Source organism: Ambystoma mexicanum, chromosome 2p (genome assembly GCF_040938575.1).
Source record: "Ambystoma mexicanum isolate Mex_15411 chromosome 2p, UKY_AmexF1_1, whole genome shotgun sequence".
Taxonomy (NCBI): domain Eukaryota; kingdom Metazoa; phylum Chordata; class Amphibia; order Caudata; family Ambystomatidae; genus Ambystoma; species Ambystoma mexicanum.
Genome location: NC_090923.1, coordinates 361,605,144 through 361,631,470, shown reverse-complemented (window position 1 = coordinate 361,631,470; position 26,327 = coordinate 361,605,144).

The window sequence follows — 26,327 nt, the reverse complement described above, 5'->3', positions numbered from 1 at the left end:
ATCGATATCTGAGGAAGCACAAATTTATACGAAAGACGCGCTTAGATGGATTTGAGATATGTCGATAACTCCAGTTGAGGTATATGACACATATAGTCAGTATATGCCAGAAATGCAGAGGAAAGTGATACAGGTAATGAGAGAGTACCTACAGGATGATTGTGTAAAGAGAAAAATTAGTTGTCCCACAGAGTTATTGAGTATTTATAAGAGAGCTTTTTCACTTGACACTGCTTTAGCGCTCGACTTAGCTCTGTTGCTTAGTAAGCGTTCGGAGTTGCCTACTTCTCAGTTGCCTATGAGAGAGGTTCCTACGACATTAGTCCCGAAGGTTGAGATTGCGGGTGATCATGCAGCAAATATAGTCGCTGTGAACATTCCGACACATTATGTATCGCAGTTTGTTCATGTCCCGTTCTCAAGGCAGGAAGTGAATATTATTAGACAAACTATTCCTGATATTAGGACAAATCCGACAGGATTCTTTGAAGAAATGGAGTCTGTATTGCAGTCCTCAGTATTCACCCTAGGTGATATTGATTTGTTATTTCCTGTACTCCTGCCCGTAGATTTGTGGAAACAAGTTAGGACTATAGATGACGCACCAGGGTCGGGAGATACATGGGCGAATATAACTAGATTTGATGGAGAAAGGCCAGCTGGAGAAAGACCGCCCCAGGTGATTCTAACTTTGCCTGATAGAATCATTACAAAATTGAAAACCATAATTCCCGAGAAAAGAATTATTTGGGACAAGCTTATGGCCTGTGTCCAAGGGAAATCTGAGGGTGCTACCGAGTTCTTTAATCGGTTCGAACAGGTATTCTTGGATTTCAGCAGACAAGACTTAGGCACAGAGTCCGGGAAAAGATTATTTGTGGACAAATTTGTGCATGGATTACTGCCTGACACCCAGTCACAAAAATATGTCTTCTGAGAGCGCTTGGCAGGCAAAGTCAAAAAAATCAGAAGTACTGCACATGGCTCAGTACTACGAGAATCGTGTCAAAAGTGAAAAAGATAGAGTTGAGAAGAGAAAAGGTGATTTAAAGACTAAAGTATTAGTACAGCAAATTGTTAGCGGCCCCAGAGGGGGTAGTTCGCAGATTAGAGGTCAGTATGTTCCACGAGGGAAAGTGCCCTTGGCTCCTGTGAACATTAACCAGTGTGCCTATTGTCGACAAGAGGGTCATTGGTGTGCACAATGCCTCGTCCTTCGTCAGAGGTCGAATAACACATTTGGGAATATGGGTAGATGATCCAGAGGTCCCATGGGTTTAGGGGGCCCTGGTAGTTGTCAGTTTGAACAGGATCCTCAGCAACCTTTTTCACAGGATAATCAGACTCCGAGTGTGCATACTGGGAACATATTTGATCAATCTTCTGCTGCATATCTATCTAAAGAGCTTCCTTTTAATGATATTCTGTTTCGTTAGGATTGCCCGAAGCAGGGTTTGGGACCTACACCTATTCCCGTCAATCAGAAAGGTCCCTAAGTTGAAATGGTGGTGGGAAATAGGAAACATCAGTTTTTGATAGATACTGGAGCACAGAAGAGTTCCATTGATCATTCACGGGTTCCAAACATTCCACTGTCAGGGCAAACCAATGTTTCTGTAGGGTTTCTGGCACACCAGTTGTTTGTCCAGTTTCTTCGCCGGTACCTATTTCTTTGGGTCCCTTTACGGACCACTGTCCATTCTTTTTGACTTCGAATTATGGAGAGAATTTGCTGGGGTTGTACTTGTTAAAGGAATTGAATGCAGTAATTTATTGTTCATCCGATGGAGTGCGCTTGACGATTTCACCATAGCAACTTTCTGTCTCTCAATTCTTAACTAGACCTTTGCCGCCAGAATTCAGTGATGTACCAGAGTGCTTATGGCTGTGGATGACAACGATGTGGGTGTTTTACAGATTGAGCCTGTTAAGATAGTTTTGAAACATGGAATTGAGCTGCCACGCATTCTCCAGTATAAGATTTCAGTTGAGGGCGAGCGAGCTTTGAAATGCATTGTTTCCGATTTTGTGCATCGCGGGGTGATTGAGGAAATTTCAGGAAGTTTGTGCAATAGTCCGATTTTACCCTTGTAGAAGAAAGGCAATAATGCAATTCCATTCCGTTTCATAATTGATTCACATGCCATTAATAAAGTCGCTGCTGCGCAATTTCCAATTGTGCCTGATGTGACGACAATATTAACAATGATTCCAGCTACAGCTACTTACTTTAGTGTTGTGGACCTGAAGAATGCTTTCTTTAGTATTTCTATACACAAGGATAGTAGATACTTGTTCGCGTTCACCTTAGGGAGACGCTCGTTCACATTTACTCATGCACCTCAAGGGTACACAGAGGCCCTCATTACGACCCTGGCGGAGTGGGTTTACGCCAGCGGTATTCGTGGCGGACCCGTCCGCCCTACTACGAGTTCCCGTAGCGCCATGGAGCCTTTCTCCGCCTGGTTTTTCCGGGCGGAGAAATCCATGGCGCTACTGGACCTTGTTGTTAATTACGCCACCGTACTTTACGGTGGCGTAATTAACGCCTTCCCCACTCCCATTATACCCTATGGGGCAAAAATGGGAATGGGGAAGGGTAAAATGGGGATTGGGGATTTACCGCCCCGCCAAGGTCGGAATGGGGCGGAGAATCCGCCAACCCCCATGGCGGTATCGGCAGCTTTCCGCCGTGCTCCAATGTGCATTTAGCACCGTGATTTCAGCCAGGGTCGTAATGAGGGCCAGAGAGTCCTAGCATCTACAGTAGGGCTTTGAAAGAACAGCTTGATACCCTTGAACTGCCCTCTACTTGTACATTGCTTCAGTATGTTGATGACCTGCTTTTAGCTGCTGACTCTGAGAGTGCCTGTAAGGAGGGCACTGTGTTGTTGCTTATTCATCTAGCTAAACATGGTCACAAACCTTTGCTTAAAAAGTTTCAATATTGTTGCCAGGAGGTCGCCTATTTAGGCTATCTCCTGTCAAAGGAGGGACGAAGATTGACACCTGGAAGAATAAAACACATTTCTGGCATTTCTGTCCCAAATACACAGAAGGAAGTTAGAGCCTTGATAGGAATGGCTTCTTACTGTAGGTTGTGGATCTGACATTTTTCACTAGTGATCAAACCTATGTTGGCTATGACAGAAGGGCATTTCTTTGCCATTGCCGTGGAACGCGGAACACCAGCAATCGTTTGACTTGCTCAAGACTGCATTATGCTCGGCACCAGTTTTGGGCACACCAAACTATGAAAAGGCCTTTGTGTTGTTTGTGCATGAATGTGATGGATGTGTTTTGGCTGTATTAACGCAGGAACAAGGAGGGAAGAATAGGCCGTGCAGTTACTTTTCTTCCGCCCTTGATCCTGTAGCATGCGCTTTGCCAAGATGTTTCCGAGCTGTCGCTGCTGCTGCTGCCTCTGTAAAACAGAGTGAGGGAATGGTCCTAGGCCATGATCTCACCCTGATGGTGCCTCACTCTGTAGATGTTCTACTGAACCGAACCCAAATGCAACACCTCACTTCCGCACGGTTGACGAGATATGAATTGATCTTGTTTGCTCCTCACATCCAAATTAAGAGGTGTTGTGTTCTTAATCCGGCTGAGCTCCTACCTTTCCCACAAGGTATTGCTTGAGGCGATGAAGAGTCACATGACTGTCTGTGTACTACCGAACAAGAGACAAAGGGTAGAATTGATTTGAAAGACACTCCTTTGAATAATCCACAAGGAGAGCTGTTTTGCGATGGCTCCTGCTTCAAACTCCCGGATGGTACATCCACAGCTGCTTATGCAATCACCACATTAGGCACGGTTGTGGAAACCAAGAGAATCACGCATAACTCTGCGCAGCCCGCAGAGATTATAGCATTGACCCGAGCTTGTGAACTTTCTGAAGGGCTTACAGTAAGCATATATAATGATAGTCAGTATGCCTTAGGGGTAGTTCACAACTTTGGGAGACTTTGGTCAGAGAGAGGGTTCTTAACTTCACATGGCACCAAAATCCAACATGGCTCCCTAATAGTACAACTGCTCTCAGCGCTTGCGCTCTCTACTCAGTTAGCCATCATAAAATGTGCAGCACATCGAAAGATTACAGATGACATAGGAAAAGGGAATGCTTTCGCTGATCAGATAGCTAGACAAACTGCTACCGATCTCTGTACGGAGATGTATGTTTCAAGGGAGACTGTAAATGCCTATGCAATGGACGAGGGTGTTGGGTCTGTACGGGATATCCAAGCTGATGCCACGTTAGAAGAATCCAAGAGGTGGGCTGAAGGCTTGGGGAAACTCGATGATGACGGGTGTTGGGTGGACATAGTTGAAGGGAAATGGCTACTCCCTGACGCTTATGTAATGATGATGGTCATCATGGCCCATGGTCCTACGCAAGTATATGCCCAGAAAGTCACAAAAATGTTAGAGAAAGTTTGGGCAAATGACAACATTTTGAAAATTGCCCAGCGCTATGGTCAGGACTGCATGATTTGCCTACAACATAATGTGGGAAAGAGGACAGCAACTCCAAGGGGAAGTTTTGGGCCACCCTCTGTCCCCTTCGAAGTCATCCACTTTGATTTTATTGAAATGGAACGCTGTAATAATATGAAGTACATGTTAGTCGTCATCTGTGCTTTTAGTAAATGGGTTGAGGCTTTCCCTGTCGAAGATGCTACAACCATGACTACTGCGAAAACCATGTTAAAAGAATACTTCCCGCGGTTCGGGCTACCAAGAGTTATCTTGTCGGACAATGGTCCACATTTTGTCGCTGTTGTAATTCTGCAGATATGTGCAGCTTTACAGATCGACAAACGGTTCCATTTGGCCGGACACACTCAGAGCGCCGGACTAGTAGAAAGACACAATGGTATCATCAAGAACAAGCTCACTAAAACATGTGCCAGCACTAAATTAAAATGGCCGGACGCCTTACCGATCGTGTTATTAGCCATGCGTACAACCCCTCAAACTAAGACTCGCTCTCTCCATTCGAGGTGGTAATGGAGCGACCTGCCAATATCTGGAACCTTACTAAATGTAGATCTTTGAGTAATGTTGAAAATGTATTACTTTCAGATTATTGCAGCCAGTTGACTAAAAACCTGTATTTGATTTATCACCAGGAGCGAGAGGCTTTACCTGTGCGATACGAGGGCCCGGGCTACACCATACGGCCTGGGAGCTGGGTGCTCATCAAGGCATTTGAGTGCTCTTCCTGCCTTGCACCTCGCTGTTGGGGCCCATTCCAGGTCCTGTTGGTCACACAGACGGCGGTGCGGGTCTCTGGCAGAAAGAATTGGATCCACACGTTGCATGTCAAGAAACGTCCTCCCCCAGTGCCACACGATACAGAAGAAACAAAAGCCCTCACTAACGTTGCAAACAACAATCCCAAAGCAGTAAATAGCGCAGAGAGTGTATCGGAGAATCTTTCTGAGCCTATGAGGCTTGGGAAACCTGTCATTTTGTCTCCACACTCTCTTGATCCTGTAGCATGCGCTTTGCCAAGATGTTTGCGAGCTGTCGCTGCTGCTGCTGCCTCTGTAAAACAGAGTGAGGGAATGGTCCTAGGCCATGTTCTAACCCTGATGGTGCCTCACTCTGTAGATGTTCTACTGAACCAAACCCAAACGCAACACCTCACTTCCGTACGGTTGACGAGATATGAATTGATCTTGTTTGCTCCTCACATCCAAATTAAGAGGTGTTGTGTTCTTAATCCGGCTGAGCTCCTACCTTTCCCACAAGGTATTGCTTGAGGCGATGGAGAGTCACATGACTGTCTGCGTACTACCGAACAAGAGACAAAGGGTAGAATTGATTTGAAAGACACTCCTTTGAATAATCCGCAAGGAGAGCTGTTTTGTGATGGCTCCTGCTTTAAACTCCCGGATGGTACATCCACAGCTGCCTTTGCAATCACCACATTAAGCATGGTTGTGGAAACCAAGAGAATCACGCATAACTCTGCACAGGCCACAGAGATTATAGCATTGACCCGAGCTTGTGAACTTTCTGAAGGGCTTACAGTAAACATATATACTGATAGTCAGTATGCCTTACGGGTAGTTCACAACTTTGGGAGACTTTGATCAGGGAGAGGGTTCTTAACTTCACATGGCACCAAAATCCAACATGGCTCCCTAATAGTACAACTGCTCTCAGCGCTTGCGCTCCCTACTCAGTTAGCCGTCATAAAATGTGCAGCACATAGAAAGATTACAGATGACATAGGAAAATGGAATGCTTTCGCTGATCAGATAGCTAGACAAACTGCTACCAATCTCTGTATAGAGATGTATGTTTCAAGGGAAACTGTAAATGCCTATGCAATGGACGAGGGTGTTGGGTCTGTAGCCACATTGGAAGAATCCAAGAGGCGGGCTGAAGGCTTGGGGAAACTCGATGATGACGGGTGTTGGGTGGACATAGTTGAAGGGAAATGGCTACTCCCTGACGCTTATGTAATGATGATGGTCACCATGGCCCATGGTCCTACGCATGTATATGCCCAGAAAGTCACGAAAATGTTAGAGAAAGTTTGGGCAAATGACAACATTTCAAAAATTGCCCAGTGCTATGTTCAGGACTGCATGATTTGCCTACAACATAATGTGGGAAAGGGGACAGCAACTCCAAGGGTAAGTTTTGGGCCACCCTCTGTCCGCTTCGAAGTCATCCACTTTGATTTTATTGAAATGGAACACTGTAATAATATGAAGTACATGTTAGTCATCATCTGTGCTTTTAGTAAATTAGTTGAGACTTTCCCCGTCAAAGATGCTACAGCCATGACTACTGCAAAAGCCATGTTAAAAGAATACTTCCCGCGGTTCGGGCTACCAAGAGTTATCCGGTCGGACAATGGTCCACATTTTGTTGCTGCTGTAATTCTGCAGATATGTGCGGCATTACAGATCGACAAATGGTTCCATTCGGCCAGACACACTCAGAGCGCGAGACTAGTAGAAAGACACAATGGTATCATCAAGAACAAGCTTGCTAAAACGTGTGCCGGCACTAAATTAAAATGGCCGGACGCCTTACTGATCATGTGATTAGCCATGTTTACAACCCCTCAAACTAAGACTGGGCTCTCTCCATTTGAGGTGGTAATGGAGAGACCTGCCAATATCTGGAACCTTACTAAATGTAGATCTTTTAGAAATGTTGAAAATGTATTACTTTCAGATTATTGCAGCCAGTTGACTAAAAAGCTGTATTTGATTTATCACCAGGTGCGAGAGGCTTTACCTGTGCAATACGAGGGCCCGGGCCACAGCAAACGGCCTGGGAGCTGGGTGCTCATCAAGGCATTTGAGCGCTCTTCCTGCCTTGCACCTCGCTGGCGGGGCCCATTTCAGGTCCTGTTGGTCACACAGGCGGCGGTGCGGGTCTCTGGCAGAAAGAATTAGATCCACGCGTCGCATGTCAAGAAACGTCCTCACCCAGTGCCACACGATACAGAAGAAACAGAACCCCTCGCTAACGCTGCAACCAACGATCCCAAAGCAGTAAATAGTGGCGAGAGTGTATCGGAGAATCTTTCTGAGACCGTGAGGCTTGGGAAACCTGCCATTTTGTCTCCACACTCCAAAAGTTTTGCTTCCGGAAATTGTCGTTTCAAATTCGGCATCTTCATTGTTTCTGATACGTTGCTTACAACAGGAAGTGATGACACATTGTTTCCGGATCAATCAGTACCGGGAAAAGCAAGGTACAATCTGCGTCCAAGAAAATAGACTTACGGCACGGTTTTGCTGTGCATCTGATAGACTTAGGGCATGGTTTTGCTGTGCATCTGATGGACTTACGGCACGGTTCGGCTGTGCATTCGGAGAAGGAAAGGATCATCGAGGGCTTGTTTTTGCCCAAATTTGAGAAAGGGGATTCTGTTGGTTAGGGTTGTGGAAGGACTAAGAAGTCGCGTGGCCGGGAGGTCGCCAGCAACGAGCGTTGGGCCGTTTGAAGACTACAAATGCCTGCCACCGCTACCGCTCGTATGGGACTTGTAAATGATTGTGTGACCAACCAGGATAATGGAAAACAAATCACTTGGGCCCCAAAAACGTATTGCTGTGTTCTTATAATAATATTTGGTTTTATAATAGTCACTGTCTTAGGCTTATGGTACCTCGAGGAGACTCATCCTTTAGAGTCCTTGTTACCGACTGAAAATGTACCTACTGTTCCTACTCCCTTTGTACATTTGCATACTCTGGCCCCTAGGGACTTCCAGCACAGACAAAGGTACCACAATATTACTTATCATGAATGCCACACATGCCATTTTTAATAAGTCCAACTGTTGGGTCTGCTCATATTTACCGCAACACGGGGATAAGGGGCTAGGTTGGTATATTCATCCTTTACCTTTGACACCTGCTTGTTATGCTTCTCTTAGAGCACTGTTCTTTGGTCGTTGGAACGATAGCATCTCGGGGAACTTTGATGGCACTAATTTTAATAGCTTTGAGAAACGTGTTCTGACTCCCCTGGGATGCTCGCTTTTCGCAAATAGGAGTAAGCTCAACGTTGCTTCTATTAGGCCTTCTGACAGACTGTCTCATCCTTTTCAATCTTTGATTTCCTTTAAGATGGCTCCGATAGGCAATAAGGATGCCATACCTCCTTCCTACACTGTTAACCATAGCCCCGATTCAGTTCCTTTTTGCAAACACAGGAATGGTACTCAGTCAATGGGAGATTTTAGAGGTTGTGCCAACGTTGCAAATTTGACTGGGGAAGACAGACATTTGTATGTAGGCGAACCTGTCTACTTTGTGTGTGGTAATGTAGCATTTCCATGGTTTTCCAGGGATTGTCAGGAAACCTGTTATTTAGGGATCCTGTTACCCGGGGTGTATATATCTAGTACAGTAGAGGTTTCAAAGACTTGTCCATGACGGGACGAGAATGGTGACACTCCAGCACAGGTCTTGGGAGTTGTAGCAAAATCATTGGTGGCATTTTGGGGGCAGGTAGAGAATTCTGAAGATATCAAAAGACTAGCGAGAGTACTTGGGAGAACCATCAACTGGACCACGGACATACTCTATAATATGACATTAGAACAGAAAGCGATAAGGCTAGTAGCGCTTCAGAACCGGTTGGCATTAGATGTCATTCTGGCTGAACGTGGTGGAGTGTGTAAATTAGTGGGGTCCGATTTCTGTGTTTTCGTGCCAGATTCCTCCCCAACTATCCTCAAGGCAATACAGAATCTGCACGTCCTTAGTTCAGAAGTGCATGTTCCCGAGGGAAACTGGGATCTTAGCGCTTGGTTCTGGGACTTTTTGCGATCTTGGGGTTGGAAGGTACTTTCGGTCTTGCTGATCATTTTGGGAATTCTGTTGTTCCTTTGTTGTTGTATCCAGTGTCTACCTAGTATATGTTCGATGCTAGGGGATGTTGCGCACAAGCGATAGATACGATAGGACATAAAGTGTATGCCCTGGATAAAACCGTCAAGGAATACACGTTAAAAGGAAATTTAAGTGAATGATCTGATGGCAGTAGATATTTCTGACAGCGATTCAAGGTGCATGGACGATGATGCATGGAGTTATTTGCAAGGAGATCCGAAGTAGTTTAGCACTTGGCATATGCCAAAAGGAGGGTTTGTCAAACGGGAAATTATATCCTACAACAATATCACCAGCCCTCTCCAACTTCCCTATCACCTTCTTTAACATTTACCTAACCCATTACACTATTAGCCCTTGCCTTATCATAACCCCTACCCTAACATGTACCCTGACACTTAATCTGCCCTAACCACTACCCAAACCCCAACATCACCAGCCCTCCCACAACCACTCTGACCCTAACCCTTCCCATAGCATTAACCAAAATATTTCATCTAACCCTAACCTCTATCCTTACCCTAACCTCTACCCAACCCTAAACCAAGCAATCGCAATCCCACTAAACCCTCCTTAACCATAACACTTACCCTAGCAGCAATACATTTTTGGCTACTTTTCAGCTGCATTTTATGACTGTTTTTTGCTTAAGGACTTTTTCACTTCTGAGGTATTTTCTCTACAGTTATTTTACTGACTAAATTTTTGTTGGCAGCATTTTCACTGGATACCAAGACTCCTCTATTCCCAGGCAAGTATATCATGATTGTGCCTAGCATTTTAGTGTTAAAGCAACATAATGAGTGTGAGTCCATCATCCGTAGATGCATCCGAAGCAAGAAGATCCATAGACATGTGAGAGGCGTAAAAAGAAGCAGGGTTTGCTTGATGTGTGGTTGTGCAGGTGTTTAAAATATGGTTGTAGAATGCATGTGTCATGTAGAGCATAGCTCTATGTTAAGTTAGGTTACTATGCTTTTGTACTGTGCAGAATCAAGGTCGCCCCATAAAAGTTTTAAAGTGTTAATTCCTTTTCTGTATCGTATGGTGGTCCTGCCTGGGAAAGCCAGACTGGAGTCTGCTGGGAAAAATAGCCAGATCAAGAGTAAAGTAAGAGTGGGAGCAGTGTGGGAGGAGGTGTCAGACAAAGGGGGGGATTTAGATGGGTAGAAATGGTTTGTGTTAATATGGATGCTTGTTAGTTCACTATATATGAACTATCTTACATAGAGTTAAGTCACAGGTAATTTTATAAGAATTATGGGTTAGATATCAAATAGTGTTGGATGCTTGAGGGGTTAAGAGCATGCTCAGACAATGCTGGCATATATGAAGGCCTACAATGCATGATGGCAAAGTCCTGGCTAATTCTGTTCTGTCAGACAAACACACTGTGGTGTGTCACGGGGCCATGCAGGTTCTAGTCCTTGCCTGCTCTCTGGAATGCTGCCTGTCTCCTCTTCGATCGACAGAGCAAAGAACTTTGCTGCCATTTACCACCACTGCTGCAGCTTTGCCTGGCTTTATTTGGACTGCTGTTGCCATCCTCTCCATGATTGATAGCCACCCTCCACCCCCGCCACTGAGTTGGCCACCCCCACCTCCCCCCAGTAGTCAAAACATCCCTCCAGGGGCGAAGCCCCAGTCCAAGTCCCAGCAGTGTCTTTGCTGTCAACCTCTTTCCACAGCTAGTAGCACCTCTTATCTGCTCCCACTATGCTGCTTTTCGGTTTCTCTGCTCCCCTGGCACTTATCCATTTCCTCTTCGTACCAGCTTGCATCCACCAGACTTCTGCCTCTATATCTGCCTCTATATCTGCCCTTTTACTGCCATCAGGGATCTTTGTTTTTTTAAATCACTAGTGCATCTACAGCTGCATCCCAACAGTTAATTTCTGTTTGCCCTCCCTTTCTCACTCCCCTATGCCACCATCTCTGCCATGATCCAAGACTAATCTTATCCACCCCCCTTTTATTGATGTAACCCAAACTTGTGTCCTTTGGAACTATCTCACTGCCCTCTTCAACACTTAATTTTTCTCTTCTGCTTTTCCTTCCCATTCCTAGCATGCTTCTGTTGTTAGGTCCAGATTCAACATAGCCAAGGGGGCGCACATACCAGTTGCGCAAGTAACGTGGTGACATCAAGGATGACGTGGTTGACATCGGGGGAGAGGATGTGATTGAACATGGCACAGCTTGCATACATAGAGGCAGATGCAGCACAAGAATTCCCAGGGTGGAACCCAAGAAGGGGTGGGTGTTTTCGGCGATAGTTGTATAGAGCGGGCACAGGGTGGGGGTGCAAGATGTTATAGGGGGGCTGATAGAATTGGGGTTTTCTTTGAGTAATATATGAACAGCAGAGAAGCCATTTTGGTTGTAGGCCCATGTTAAGAACGCATTTCTTGCAGACATCTTATAAGGAAAGGCCTGCATGTCTTTGGGTTACAAGCAGAATGAATTTCTTGAACATTCAGAAGAAACAGTGTGCTAAAATGTTGCACGGCTAAAGCTTTCCAGGAGAATGCAGCCACAGCATAGTTATTATAAAAGATATTTTCGAGCAAACAAGATAGGCACCTGGGTACGCAAGGAGAATTGGCAGAGAAGTAGAAATTAAATACTGTTCATTAAACTCCAGCCACGGTGTGGTATAGATTTTTTCATAACACACGCGGCAGCCAAGCATGAAAAGTAAGTATGTGGGCCAGAGCATTGGGCTTGGGGTTATGGGGTGCAGGATAGGGAGCCAATCAACGGAGAGAGGTTTCAGTGTCCCCAGGGTGCAACATTGTACAATGTCCTCGCTGATGTCCGCCGGGCATATAATTGGTCAGACTGGGTGTGAATGTCTCGTTCCTTGCCATCTAAAGCTTTCTATATACTGGAAATTGCCAACCAATGGCAAGCAAATGTTTTTTGACTGTTCAGTGCAATAACGTACTTGAGAGGTGGTATGGAAATGTTTGTGACATCATGACGGTGTTAATGTAACTGTAGACAAAAGTTGTAGCAACCAATTAGGATCATTATACCTATATTTGATGCAGGGGAATGACGTAGTCCCACAAATCAGCTCTTGTGACCTGCCTTAAAAACGTAACTAAAATATTGTATGATAATTTACAAGTTTTGCATAAAACATTCAGCCACAGTGGGCAGCGTTGACAGCACACTTCATTCAGTTCAGCTCCATGGGGCTAATAAACTTGTGTTACTTCTTGCTTGGTGTATGCTCCTTTTTGTATTACTTGTTCTTCCCTTGGATTACTTTTGACAGAGGTCCTCAGGTACATTGTGCAGGCCACACTGAGATCCTCAGTTCCCTCAGTGAGCTGAATGTATTCTTGCCACACTCCTGGGTGCGTGGGGCAGGCTGAGAACAGATCCAGGTACACTAACGAGGAGGCCCAGCACACACTGAGCTTTCACAGTTCTGCCTGGTCCTGAGCGTGCCCGCGCTCAGGTGGAGGTACAGACTGTGAGGGGAAGACTCAGTCCTGAGAGGCCTCGAAGATCTCTAGAGCATGTGAGTGTACCCTTGCATGAACGTGCAATGCCTTGCATGCATGCACACAGCTGAGGTTTTATGCTATATTGGACGCATCTTTCAGGGTGGAGGATGATCGGCCGTAGTAGTCATAGATATTAGTTCCACTCCCCTGATAGGGAGAGGGTGTGTGGCAGGTACATCTGTAGTAGAACAGAGGAGTGTGTAGATAGTAGCAGACTTCCATCAGATTGGGGTGATGTGTATTGCAGGCGATTGTATAGTTGCATCATTCTTTATGGGGATTGAGAGAAGGTAAGCACTGATTTATGGATGTGGAGCACATGCAGTAGATTAGAAATAATGTGGTATATTGTGTTGGCCGAGGTGGAAGGGCTGGCACAAGAGTGTTGCTGTAAATATTAGGGCATAGTGGAGTGATGAAGTAGTTTAGTGGCTGGAAGAGAAGGAGAGGCCAGGTAATTGTATATTAATAATAGAGTAGCAGGTAGTTAGACTTGTGTGGGCCTGTGGAGAAAGCTGTTAAGTGTAACAAATGATAAGTGGGGGGTGTAAGGAAGGCATGGTATTTTTTTTATTTTTTCTATTTTATTGTTTAGCTGTAAACAATCAACCTTTCAATAAATACAATTTACAGTTCAATTTACAGTTCAATTCATCAATACAGTCTTCCAGGTGCGTTCACTTACTGAGATTAGTTCAAAATTACTTTTCAAACAATTCATTTAAAAAGCCAGCTGTTGCTAATCTAATTGACATTCGTTTTGCACCAAAAATCAGCAGCCATAATTCCTCGATATCAGTTATCGTCTGATCTTTAAAACAGTGTAAAAAGTATTTACGGCGTGCAACATACAGTACTGGACAATAAACAATGACATGTTTCAGGGTTTCTTTAGTATTGCAATCTTTACAGAACCGGCAGATATTTTCACTAACATCTATTAATTTCCGCCTGGCTAATATATCTTTGGTATGTCAGAGATTGAGACGGAATCGAATGTAGTGGTCTCTAAATTTTGGAGATGGATATTTTAGAATATATGATTCAGTAACTCTAAACCTCTGGCCAAATTGAGCTGAATTCCAGTCTCTAAAATGGGAACATTTTTCAAGAGTATATATCCAGTCTCTTCGATACAGTTTGATTTTGGCCTGTGCTGGATTATGGATTAGGGTGTCTGTTAGGATCATCCTTCCTTTTTATGGTTTCACCTTCTGAATGCTGTATGTATGTGGTGATGTCATTTGTGGAATGTATGAGGTATCTTGGAGTGTTTGTGTATGAAAGGGTTCTAACCCAGGCAGTTGATCTAAGGAAGCCTGGGTGGTGGGAGCCAGTGGGTTTCCCTCATGATTTCCTCCTATCTCCTTATGGACTTGATGTGACCTGATTTGTACCTGTAACTGAAGAACCTGAATAAAGCAACCATTAAGCATACCTGCAACTGTATCCTGTTATATATCACTATGACCCAGACCGGGACATAACAGTGTCTAAACAAATATCTGCATCAGTAAGAATATATAAAGCTTTGTTTAGCCAATGCTTTGGGTATTGATGTTCAGAGTATATTAAGTATTGGCCTAAAATACAAGAAATAGCCAAATTTGGTGAAAATCCGTCCAGCGGTTTGGGCTGTAGACGCAAGCAAAACAATGTTCCCATTCAGTTTATGGGAAAAAAAAAAGTTTTGGGACCCCCCTATAACTTTGCCCCCCATGGGCGAATCCTCACCAACCTTTGCAATAATAATTCGGAGTGACCCAAATACTTTTTTTTGCAAAGTTTGGTGAGGATTCGTCCAGGGAGAGCGAAGTTATAATCCGGCCAAAAAGTGCTCTTCCTAAGGAAACAGCAACTTGACCATAACTACATGGCCACTACCGTGGCCATGTAATATATATATATATATATATATATATATATATATATATATATATATATATATATATATATATGAACTGGACATCAGTGTCATAATTTTAGTAAACTCATACCCACGGAGAAAGGAAGCGAGAAAGGCTGCTTGGCCTGATGTCAAGACTGGAAGCAGCCAAGAACTGGTTATCTGTTCTCAAAGGCAGCAAACGTGAGAAACCGGACCATCCCTTGAATAAGGCATGAGGAATGAACACCATGAGTGCCAAGTTTATTAATTCAAGACAATTAAAGCCTATCAAAATGGGCCGAATCACAGTTTCCTGTCACATGAGAAGAGGATGAAAAGAGGAGGTGGGCATGCAGGCCAGAACTGTCATGTACCCATACTCCCTTATATTCCCAGAGAAGAGAAACTACTACAAGGCCAAGTTCAAAGACAAGTATGCATGGCAGAAGGCATGGGCGATGAGAGATACAGGACTAATTGGGTGGGAGGTGAAGTCAAGTTCACCCCCTGGCACCTGGGTTTGAGCTTACGTGCTGCTAGTGTGCCGGATGTTCCAGACATGGTGTGAGAGTGTCAGCCAATTATAAAGGGCCATATATCCAAGGGCCTTATAGTTTAAGAACCAATAGTATCCTGCATACTTAATAAGTGTTGAGGATGACTTGCAATAGAGGCAGGCTTAAGTTGTCCACCTGATAGTAGATGTCCAATCACAACCTGACCCCTTATAGAAAGCATACTTAGATGTTCTCCTTGTGCCAACCACAACTTCCTCTAGGTTTTTCTTATTTGCCACATAGTATGATGTCATTCATGATGAATATTTAGTATAAAGGGTTGTGTTTATTTGATTTGCGCTAAGAGACCACGAGTGGATGTCGGTTGATGTCCATTGTAACTCCCTGTTTTAGACAATTGATAATAAACAGTTGGACGCAATTTTGCCAACTTCCTGAGTGGGTCTTATTATTTGGTGTAAGAGTTACTCTGTATCCCATCCATTGCATGACGTGTTACTGATTAAGAACCATAAGTTCACTATGTGTAAGAGTTTGTGGTCAATGTTAGGAATGGCACTTTCTTCGCACTAGAGCTTGCGGAATCCATGCCCAATCTTGATAGTATGTAAATTGTGTTTCTCTATTTTTAAACCAAGGGTGCGTGTTAGTCTCTCTTGCTTGTTGCAGGTCACCCTTAAATTCTGATAAGATTTGCGACAAGCCACTTGATATGACTATGTTAGGAGCCAGGTCAAATCCCATTTTGATAAACGTGGATAGGTGCGATAATATGAAGTATGTTACTTTTATAGAATAGCAGTGCACCCACATCTTTCTAGGAAAGACTTTTTCCACGATTTCAACATAGTCAATCTCTTACGACGTGATTACATGAAGTTCCGGCAATGACAATATACACTTTCTAAAAAAGGCTATCAATTTCCATGCAACAGCACTAAATAAAGACAATAGTCCTAATTCGAATCGAAGCATTGCAATAGGTACACAGGTAGGAAGATTAAAAAGTGTGCGCCAATATTTGCCTTCCATACGGTCCCAGAATGTCCGGGGCAACATCGGCACAGCTTCTGAGCCATACGTGATAATAGGTTTGACTTTCATAGAATAAAATGATAATAAATGATTACACGTAAACTTTCCAAACTTATATAATATAACCTTGGATTGAGAAATCAGGGCCTGTAGTTTCGATTCAAGGTATATTTGGTATACATTATCATTATCATTCAAGCTAATCATAATACCTAAATATCTATATGATGGTGTAATAAGGATTTGATCACTTTTAATAGACCACTTAAATTGGGAATATCTAGTGGTTTTACGATTTTGACACACCATAATTTGCGTTTTAGTTAAATTGATGGTCATGGCGTTTTCCAAAGTGTACTCAGATAACCCATTAATCAGTCGTTGCAATCCATCCGCGGTTTTTGAGAGCAGAATAAGATCATCTGCATAGAGAATCCAAGGTATCTGATCCTGGCCTAGTTTAGGGGCATCAGAATTAATGTTCTTGAATTTTTCACCCATATCCAGAATAAATAAGTTAAATATTGTGGCCGCCAGGATACACCCTTGCTTCAACCCTAGGTATGTTAAGAGAGGGGGGGTTAGCATCCCATCGAGGGTTAGGCAAACATAAACTGACGTATTTTCATGAAAAATAGCAATATGTTTGACCAGTGAATAAGGGCAGCCCATTAGCAACAATTTATGCAGCATTAAGTTGCGATCTATAGAATCAAATGCCTCTTTGAAGTCTACAAAAGCAATGAAAAGAGATTGCTTTTGCTGGCAGCAGCGGGCCTTGATTGAGGTCAGAGTGACAATATTTATAGCTGTTCCCTTACCGGCAACCAATCCCGTTTGAAACCTATCTCGCATGTTTGATGAATTAATCCATTGGTGAAGATCTCTTAAAATTAGGGAAGCAAAGATTTTCCCCGGGACATCGAGTAGGGCGATAGGCCTATAATTGGTAGGATCGTGTCTATCACCCTTTTTATAAATGGGTACAATCAATGAAGTGTACCCATGAACTTGGTATCTTTTGAGTAATTAGAACTTGCGAGAATATTTCAAACAGGATTGGTGCCCATAGATCAGGAAACTCCTTCAGCATAACATTGGAAAGCCCATCCGGGCCCGGGGCTCACAACCTACTGGCCTTATGAATATAATAAAGAATATTGTCAATTGTGAAGGCTATTGAGAAAGGGCCCTCTAGTTTTACAGGAGGTATACAGTGATCAGAAGAGAATGATGCATAAAGTCGGGAAAAATGAGATTGTCATACTGACGGAGCAACATCATTAATCTGTATCTGACACTGAGAAGTTTTATATGTTTCCGTTACTAAGGACCAACATCCTGCAGTTTTTTTTGTTAAAACTTTGGCCAGCATAGCTTCACCATCTTTTTGAAATAAGGTAGATCGGTATGTTCTTCTCCAATTCCTAAATTCGGTCTTAATAGCTTTAAGAGCCGCCCAACGCTGGTCGACTGGTAAAGACTGTGCCAATTTCTTTCTTTTCTGGAATAGTGTTTTCCCGTTCTGCATATTTAGGTCATAAGAGTGAGATGCGACAGAAGAACTTATTCGCTTTGTTGATCCAGCAAACTGATACATTAGTTTTGTGTAATCATAATCGCAGCTCACGGCATTTCTCGGACTCATACAGGTGGCTTTGAGACGATCCGTGAAATGCAATAGCTTAGATCTAGACCACTGTAACCGGTTTTGAGCACAATTTACCTGGATCGTGCCTTCCATAGTCATAGGCATCGAAGGGGGAATAATCTCATGACCACTAGAACTAGATGTCCAATTGAGATTCAGCATGTTGTGATCGCTGTCCGAGGTTACCAAAACCTGAAACCCCTTCAAGAGATGGAATAGTGACCGACTAACATAGATAAAATCGATGATAGCCATAGAGTGACCCCTCTTCCAAGTCGGGTGAGGGGGACAATCCTCAGGAAAGGAGCCATTCACCATAAGCATGTCTTTTGATTGGATAAACATATTGCAACATCGCAAGCGCTCATCGGAGGATACTTTCAATTTATTTAAACAATGCAGGTTCAAATCCCCTGCTAAAATTATGTGACACTGCTTTGGATGTTGATATATTTTCTCCCATAAGTACTCTAAAGTTCTCAGAAATGAGTTAGTTGAAAGAGCTGCAGGGTTCCAATACGTATTAATTATAAAATAATTAGTTTCAGCGATAGTCAATTGAACAAGTTGAATATATGGAGTCGGGGCTTCATATGTGATAATTGACATAGCCAGGGATGTTTTCAACAGCAACAACAATCCAGACATAGGGTGACCCTTAGTAGCAGAAATTGCAGGATTTAAGATGGAGTGATAGCCATCCCAGGACGGACAATGGGATAGCCATGTTTCCTGAAGTATGATAATATCATAATCTCTTAATTCGGTAGCTGCAGCAGAAAAAAGATGTCTAAAACCTCTAGTGTTTCAACTCAATAAGAAAGCTGTTTATTGGTTGATGATTTATGCTTGTGAAGTAGGACACCGACATTTGCACTGCTGTTTACTTTTTAAACTACTAGGGTCCAAATTAAGAGAGTTGCTTACTAATAGCTGCTCAACCTTACACGGGTCTTACTTAGAAATTACTCTTAGATGGTCGGTCGAGAGTTCGAATCCCATATCCCATAGCACTGGACGGGCAGCCCATAGAGTATTTAAAACTACTCTGGAGCGTAGCCAGAGCCGTGCTATGGAGGGATCATGACTAAATGGGAATTCAAGTTGCTCAATGTCACCCGAATTAATATCCTCCAGAGCATACATGTCACCAAAGATGGCCAGTACACTAGAGCGATTCAAGTCGTAAGAAGGGAACGGTGAATGTCTACATTTGATGATTAAAGAGTGGAGGTTATTGTTTACATCAAATTTTTTTTGCATGATTTGCTTACTATTGGTATTTATAGCAGGCGCAGGTGGAGGGCCCGCCCTTTCCAAAGAAGAGGACAAAATTTGACTTTGGATGGGAGTAGCAGTAGGTAAAGGCAGTCTCAATAGACCCTCCTCACCTAGAGCCTCACATCTGCCTGGAATAGGATGGTATTTTAGCATATATTGTTCAATGGTTGAGGTTATAATATAGTCTAAGGCAGGGGACACAGATATAAGGATGCAATGATCCATTTTATTAGTGGTAGCCAAGGAAGAGGGGGGTAACGGCTGAAGTACAACCTTTGAGGTAGGAAACTGCTGAGGTTGAGGCAGACTAACTTCTTGCGGCAATGTAAGGCAGCCATCTTTCAGATTATGAACATCAGAGATGTTGGTTTCTAATAGTGGAAGACTAGAGGTTTTAGCATTCAAATAGAGATCTATCTCTTTGCGCAACTCGGCACGCTTCAATCGCAAGCCAGCAATCGCTAAATCATTTATTTTTGGAATATTGGGTTGGTTTTGTGGGCTATCCAAAACCACAGGCTTCTTCTTGATCAGAGCTACAATATCATCCAAGGGAGAATGATTCACCGGATTTCTCACAGTGAACGACTCCTTTGACTTTCTTTCGGCGGTGAGTTTAGCATATTTATTCTGTACTACTTTAGCTGCCATAGTAATTTTATTTTTAGCTGGTAACTTCAACCCCTTAAAAATGGCTTTGCGATAGATGAAGGGATCTGCTGTTTAGGCCGATTTTTTGTTTTTTTTCTCATAGGGTTCGTATTAGTCGACATAAATTGTTTGGACTGTGAAGTACCCGCAAAAATTGAAAATAGTTCCTTGGGTGACTGAAGACCAGTCGCCGTCACATTAGGAGGTAAAGAGCTAGGTAACGGGCACTCAGGCGCATGACTCTGAGCAGACGAGCAAACTTCTTGTATTATTTGCGTGAAGAAAGGGAGAACAGTCGAAGAGGCGGCAGCCAGATTAGCTGCAGTTAATTTGGGTTTGTCAAATGGTGAACGGGAAGTATCCTTAGTTGCTTTCTGCTGCAATAAATTAGCTAGAGCTAACTTGTTTTTCTTGTAAGGCAGGGGTAATTTCCTTAGTTGATTTCCGCTGTTGCAAGATCAACCGCGATTGCCATCTGGTTAATTTTATAAGTTGTTTATCTTGCATTTGAAGTTTTTCATTTAGAGTTTCAAATAATTTAAATAACGAAGATATGGCCAAATTCATCGCGTGTAAGGTAGTTTCAATCAATATCGCAGAAGAAAGTGACACTGCAGATGGAAGTGGCGGGGAAGGGGAGGGATAGAGGACTGAGTGGCAGCATTCGGAATAGTTAGGGGCAGTCGAGGTGTAGGGGCTGTGTAAGAGGAAACTGACATATGTTTCTCATTATCGGAGTAAATGTGAGAAATTTCAGGTAGCTCATAATTGGTCCCAGAAGCCACATTATCATCGATAAAGGATGAATTAGAATGAAGTTCAATTATGGCTTTGTCCCTTATGGACACATCGGCCAATGCTGCGGATGTGGGATTAGAGGATATGGCTGGCATAGATGAGATACATGGAGCAGATAGGGTTACAGGGCGTTTTAAACTTGGTATAATAGGGGGGTTGCTCAAAGGGAACATGTTATACACTTGAGGGAGCATTGAAACTAATTGCGTTGAGGCTTGGTTGTTAATAACACATGGTAATTTTTTCGAACTAATAATGGGAGCCAACAGGGGAGCCGGTAACTCAGGGCCCACTTTAGGCTGTGAAGGTATCTCACTACCTTTCAGCATTGTTACATCAGAGATAAAGCACACAGAATTATGAGAAGCTAAAGCTGTAGGTTTGTCAGTAACAGCATAATTGGAAGAAAGAACATTATTAAATACCTTCTTATCTTTACTCATGGTGGAAAGCATCTGTTGAATAACACGAGAGACTACTGTGGATTTGGTTCTATCAATTTTTGGGACTCGTGAACATGAGGTGGCACGCAGACGTGGCTTGCTTCCCATTTGCTTTCTTTTCTGATTAACAGGAGGAGGGGAGGGCGGAACAGGCTCCAGCTTGTTTGACCTTAAAAAATATGAGCAACGGCGCATTTAAGGCACAGCCAATAAACAGTTATTTAAAAATCGCAGTTATAATATTATTATATTATAAAAATCAGCTACCGTCTAAAAAGATTAAGTGACCCTGCCTACTGCACGACTGCACAGCAAACAGCCAACAGTCACTTAGGAATCACTTGTGAAGCGCGCGCTGAAGCGCGTACACAAGGTAGTTGTAGAAACACTGGGAAAATGGGCGGGTGCAGGAGGAGCCAATACACTCTGCAAACAAAAGCAATAGATTAGCCGTACACAGCGTAGAAAAGTTCAAAAGTTCATTCGAAACGTTGAGGAAAGTTCATCACAGGCGAAGGGACGGGGCATACCATTCGTTCCAAGGCACGTCACACGGTCGCAGTCGCTGAAGCGAAGACCAAAAAGCCAAGGAAGCCGGCAGCACAACAGCCCACAACAGCCAACAGTCACTTAGGAATCACTTGTGAAGCGCGCGCTGAAGCGCGTACACAAGGTAGTTGTAGGAACGCTGGGAATATGGGCGGGTGCAGGAGGAGCCAATACACTCTTGCTGGGAGCTCCACACTGGCTGGCTCTGAGGAAGTAGAAGCGCAGCAGGTAGTAAGGTAGATGCGGTCCTAATATGGACTTCAGGCAGTGTCAAGGCAAACGCCTGGTGCAGGAGGAGGTCCCTGGGAGGGCAGAATTCCTCAGGATCAACCAAATAAAGGTAAATCAATCATAAAGGCAGGATGAGGCTCCCTTTGTGTCCTTGAGCCAGTTCTGCCTCGTCCGTATTTCAGGCACTCCCCTGTGAGGAATATTTGTTCAGTGTTGTATGTTTTGTCTCAATCTTGGATGGATTTACTGCTCTAGTGCCCGTATGCCTCCGGGCCTTTCTTTTTGGGTTGCTCGTTATAAATCGGGCAGCCGCAGGACTGAGATGCAGTCCAACGGTAAGGAGATGGGTGTGAGGGGCCACAGTCCAGCTTGTGTCCGTGGATGCCTGGCCAGGCGGAAGAATGTCAGAGGAGCAGGGACCAACCCGCAGGGTAGCCGGAGGACTGAGCTGCAGTCTGATAGTAAGGAGTGCAAGTGGGAGGGGCCTCAAGCCAGCTCCTCTCCGTTGAGGCCTATCTAGATCGAGGAATGCCGGGGTATTGGGGCTCAACCTGCAGGCATGGTATTAACAGTAAGACAGATACAAGTGACCACAGTTCAAGGGTGCTTATTGAAGTTCAAAATGGGTTTGAAAAATACTTATCTCATCCTAAATCTACAGATGGGAGCAAGCTACAACCATCAAATAACAATAACGCAGTACTAGTGGTGTCTTGTTAAAATAAAAGAGCCTACACTTCTAGACTTATTGCCAATCCTTACCTCTAAATACAAATAATGTTGGAAACAATGTTATTCAAAAGAATGAAGTGTCCAAGAAATGATATGTTAGGATGTTCAGGCCATTGGCCTCCCTTCCCCACATTTTCAGCACAGACAAGGCAGTACACTCGAGCTTAGCACAGTCTCTGGCTTCTCTAGCACGAGAGTACAGTTTAATCATTAGCATCAGGCCTTCCGTGCTCAAGTCTCTTTGCCTTTCAAAGTCTCTTCATTCAGAGGGTCTGATGCAACAAACAAACAATATGTTATTTTTCTCTTTCAGATTTTTGCCAGTACTCCATTTCTTATTCACCTTGGATCCCCTTCATCCGGGCTTAGATCCTCTTAACACAATGTTCGTAGGATTTTCTCGTGCATCCAATTTATTGTAGGATATTCTTTCTTGGTTGACTCACGGTTCAGCCTGGATCCCCTCAGCCCTTTTAACACAATGTTCAATTTGTCTCCCTCTGCCAGGCTCAGACTGTTTCCAATTTCCAATGTAACTTTTGACACAAACTTGCTTTAACCAAAAGCTTTTAGCTGATCTCCCTCCCCGGGCTCGGACCAACTTCATCTACATTGTCATCAACTATCGAAGACCTTTGAATGTGCACAGGGTTTTGCTTGACTCGTTGCAGGACCACTTTGATTTCACAATACTTTATCACTCTTCACATATGCCTCTTTTCAGCTGGATATAACTGGGACTTTCGAATGAGGACCCACCTGGTGCCAAACCACTCTGTCTAAGGTATCGCATCTTGACTTCAAAGTTCAATCACTGTGCTGTTTAAATCTGTCTGCGTCGCTTGTCACATACACTTCATACACTGTTCTCATCATCTTTCATTATACAATGTTGCTGCTTGCAACCTTGGCTTCAACCTCGGTCTGGTATCAGTCTCCCCAACTCACCGGCTATGCTGACTTTACTGGCACTGCTTTATAGCAGGAGTCAAGGACAGAACCACAGCGGCAAACAATTCTCCCCCTATCTTCACTATCGACGAGGGAGAGCCCCGGGTACCTCTGACACACAATGCAGGATTCCTCAGCCGTTATTCCTGGTCGTACGTTTCCTATTCTCAAAGGTTCATGAAAGTAACAGTGTTTCATTGAAAAGGTCAAGTGCACTTCCCTCATTGCGTTCCCCTTCAGTTTTGTCGTCTTTTGCCTTGCATTAAACTGCCATCTTGGAACTGCTGCTTCCTTGTGTGCTTTGCCTTGCTCAGAGTGTGCTCTTGTGTTCCGCCTTTTATCCATGTGGGGAAGTGTAATGGATGTCAGGTGTGTGTAATGGTTGGTAATTGACTGATCCTGCCTGACCATTGTATTGGGACATTTCAGGTATACGGTTCGGGTGTTAATCCATTTTCTCTTGCAGTGAGCTGTCCATGAGGAAGTGTTTGTGTTGGGAAAGGGAAAGGGGTTTGAGATTCTAAGTATCCTACCTGGTAGGATGGGGCAGAGGTGTTACAGAGACGGGGATACCGCGTCTCGCCATCCGGTGTCCCACTGCCACTCCCCGAAGACCCCTCACCCAGGTGATCCTCCTGCACTGGTCCACCCACAGGAACTGGATCCAAAAGCGATGGCCGTGTCCTGGCCACCTGCATGACAGATCCCCGGGGACTAGCGGGTGAGACTCCTTCAGGTTTCTCACCAAGGGCCCATGGAGAGAGCCAGTGCGTTTTATAAGAGTGAGCAGGCAGGCCTGTGGAGAAGGCCATTGAATGTGTTTTGGAGTAATTCATCCAAATGGGAAGCGTGAGTGTATGAGGGGAAGGAAGTGTTAAGTGATGGTATAGAGGTTTGTGTATTGGTTAGGGTTTGTTAAATATTTGGGATTTGTGTAAGCAACAAATTGTGAATGGGTTTTTATATATACAAGATTGGGTGGGAAGATAAATTGCACGAGGATAAGGGGAGGGACCTCTCGACTGTGGTAAGTGACCCGGAGTAAACCAGAGGGTGGAGGATGGTGTTTAATAGGATTATAGACATGCCTCTGGATCATTTATGTAATAAATTGCCCCAGTATCGAGATACCATTTTAAAATACCACTTTCAGTGGGTGCAGGACACTCAGGGCAGTGCTTTCGAGAATGGCCAGGAGAAGGAACTTTCAATGGTGACACCATAGAAAACATGTTCTCATATTTGTTGGCAACATACAAAAGCAACAAATTAAAGAGTAGGCAAAATATTTTCGGCCTACGGAGGCCTAAGGGAGGAATCTACCACCAAAGGTCTCGGAAATGTTAGTGACATGGCACTACTGCCCACCGCACTGCCCCCTCTCTATGGGCTGTACACAAGGCTGAAACACAAAAGATATGATGACCGGAAGGTTTGGCATTAATCCTAACCTCTGGCATTGCTCTGGGCAACCCTCCAGACCATCGTTCCTCAGCCTGGCAAGCCATTACAGAAGGGGAAAGATCATATGCAAATCAGGCTTGGTCCCACCCCAAAAGAGGCAATCTAGCCCAAACTGCTTGTTCACATCCCTTCTGCACGAGACCACAAGCATCCCCAGAAATGTTTCGGCCTCATTGGGCATCAGGTGTAGCTTGGGCCTAGAGCATAAGTTTTCTTTTTTTCTTTTTTTTATTGGTTTATTCAACCTTTAAAAAAGAAACAAAAGACACAACACAAGACATATACAGCCAACACACATATGTCTTTCTCATGTTACTCCAACTCATAAAAGGAGACTCTTCTTCTCTAGTCTGTCCTCGTCGACAATCGATACTGTCGAGACACATCAGCAAGGTTTCTTTACATTTCGTGCCATACCTAGTTATGACTCTGCTTCTAGCCTGGTTTTTAAGATTTGTAGAAAGTTAACTAGGGTAAATAAGGCTGCTCTATTTACTCCTTCGCAGAGCACTTGCCACCACTCATCTGCGCTCTTTAAGCGATGGAGATTAGTCACAGGGGCGAAGCAGCGGCTCCTTTGCTGCTCCAGGGACTGGCAAGACATAATCAAATGTTTTAGAGTTTCCTTGGCTTCATTACAGAATCGACAGTTAAAATTAAAAGTAGCTTGTTTTGACCTTAGTCCGATCCGATCTCTCGTCGGAAAGACGTTTAGTCTAAAGCGCAAGTATAGTGCTCTTGCATGCTGATTCGGGAGGCACATTAAGTAATTCGCATGATGGTCATATGCTTTTGCCTCACCAGTTACTTCAACCATTGAGGACGCACACGCTCTTTGATCACAAGTTAGAATCCAATCCAATTTCCACAACTTTTTTTTTGCAGTCTCTGGGTTGTCAATCAGAAGAGCACGTGTGATTTTAAAGTCTTCAAGTAGGTCTTGCACAGTCCGGGTCCATTTTGCAAAGATGGTGTTTGCTTTTTCAGATACTGACTTGTGCAAAATGTCAAACTGAGGAACCGGTTCCGTCATTATCGTTTTGCGGTATAAGCTTAGGAGATTCCATGCAACCCTTGCATGCATTGAAATCAACCCCAGTTCATACCGTATACAAACCGTTGAGGTGCCCTTTGGCAGTTTCAGCACGCTGGACCAGAAGATGTTCTCTAATGTGTTCCAGAGATCACAAGACACCCCAAAGGCATTTTCTCCTCCATAGATCAAGATGGGCACCAC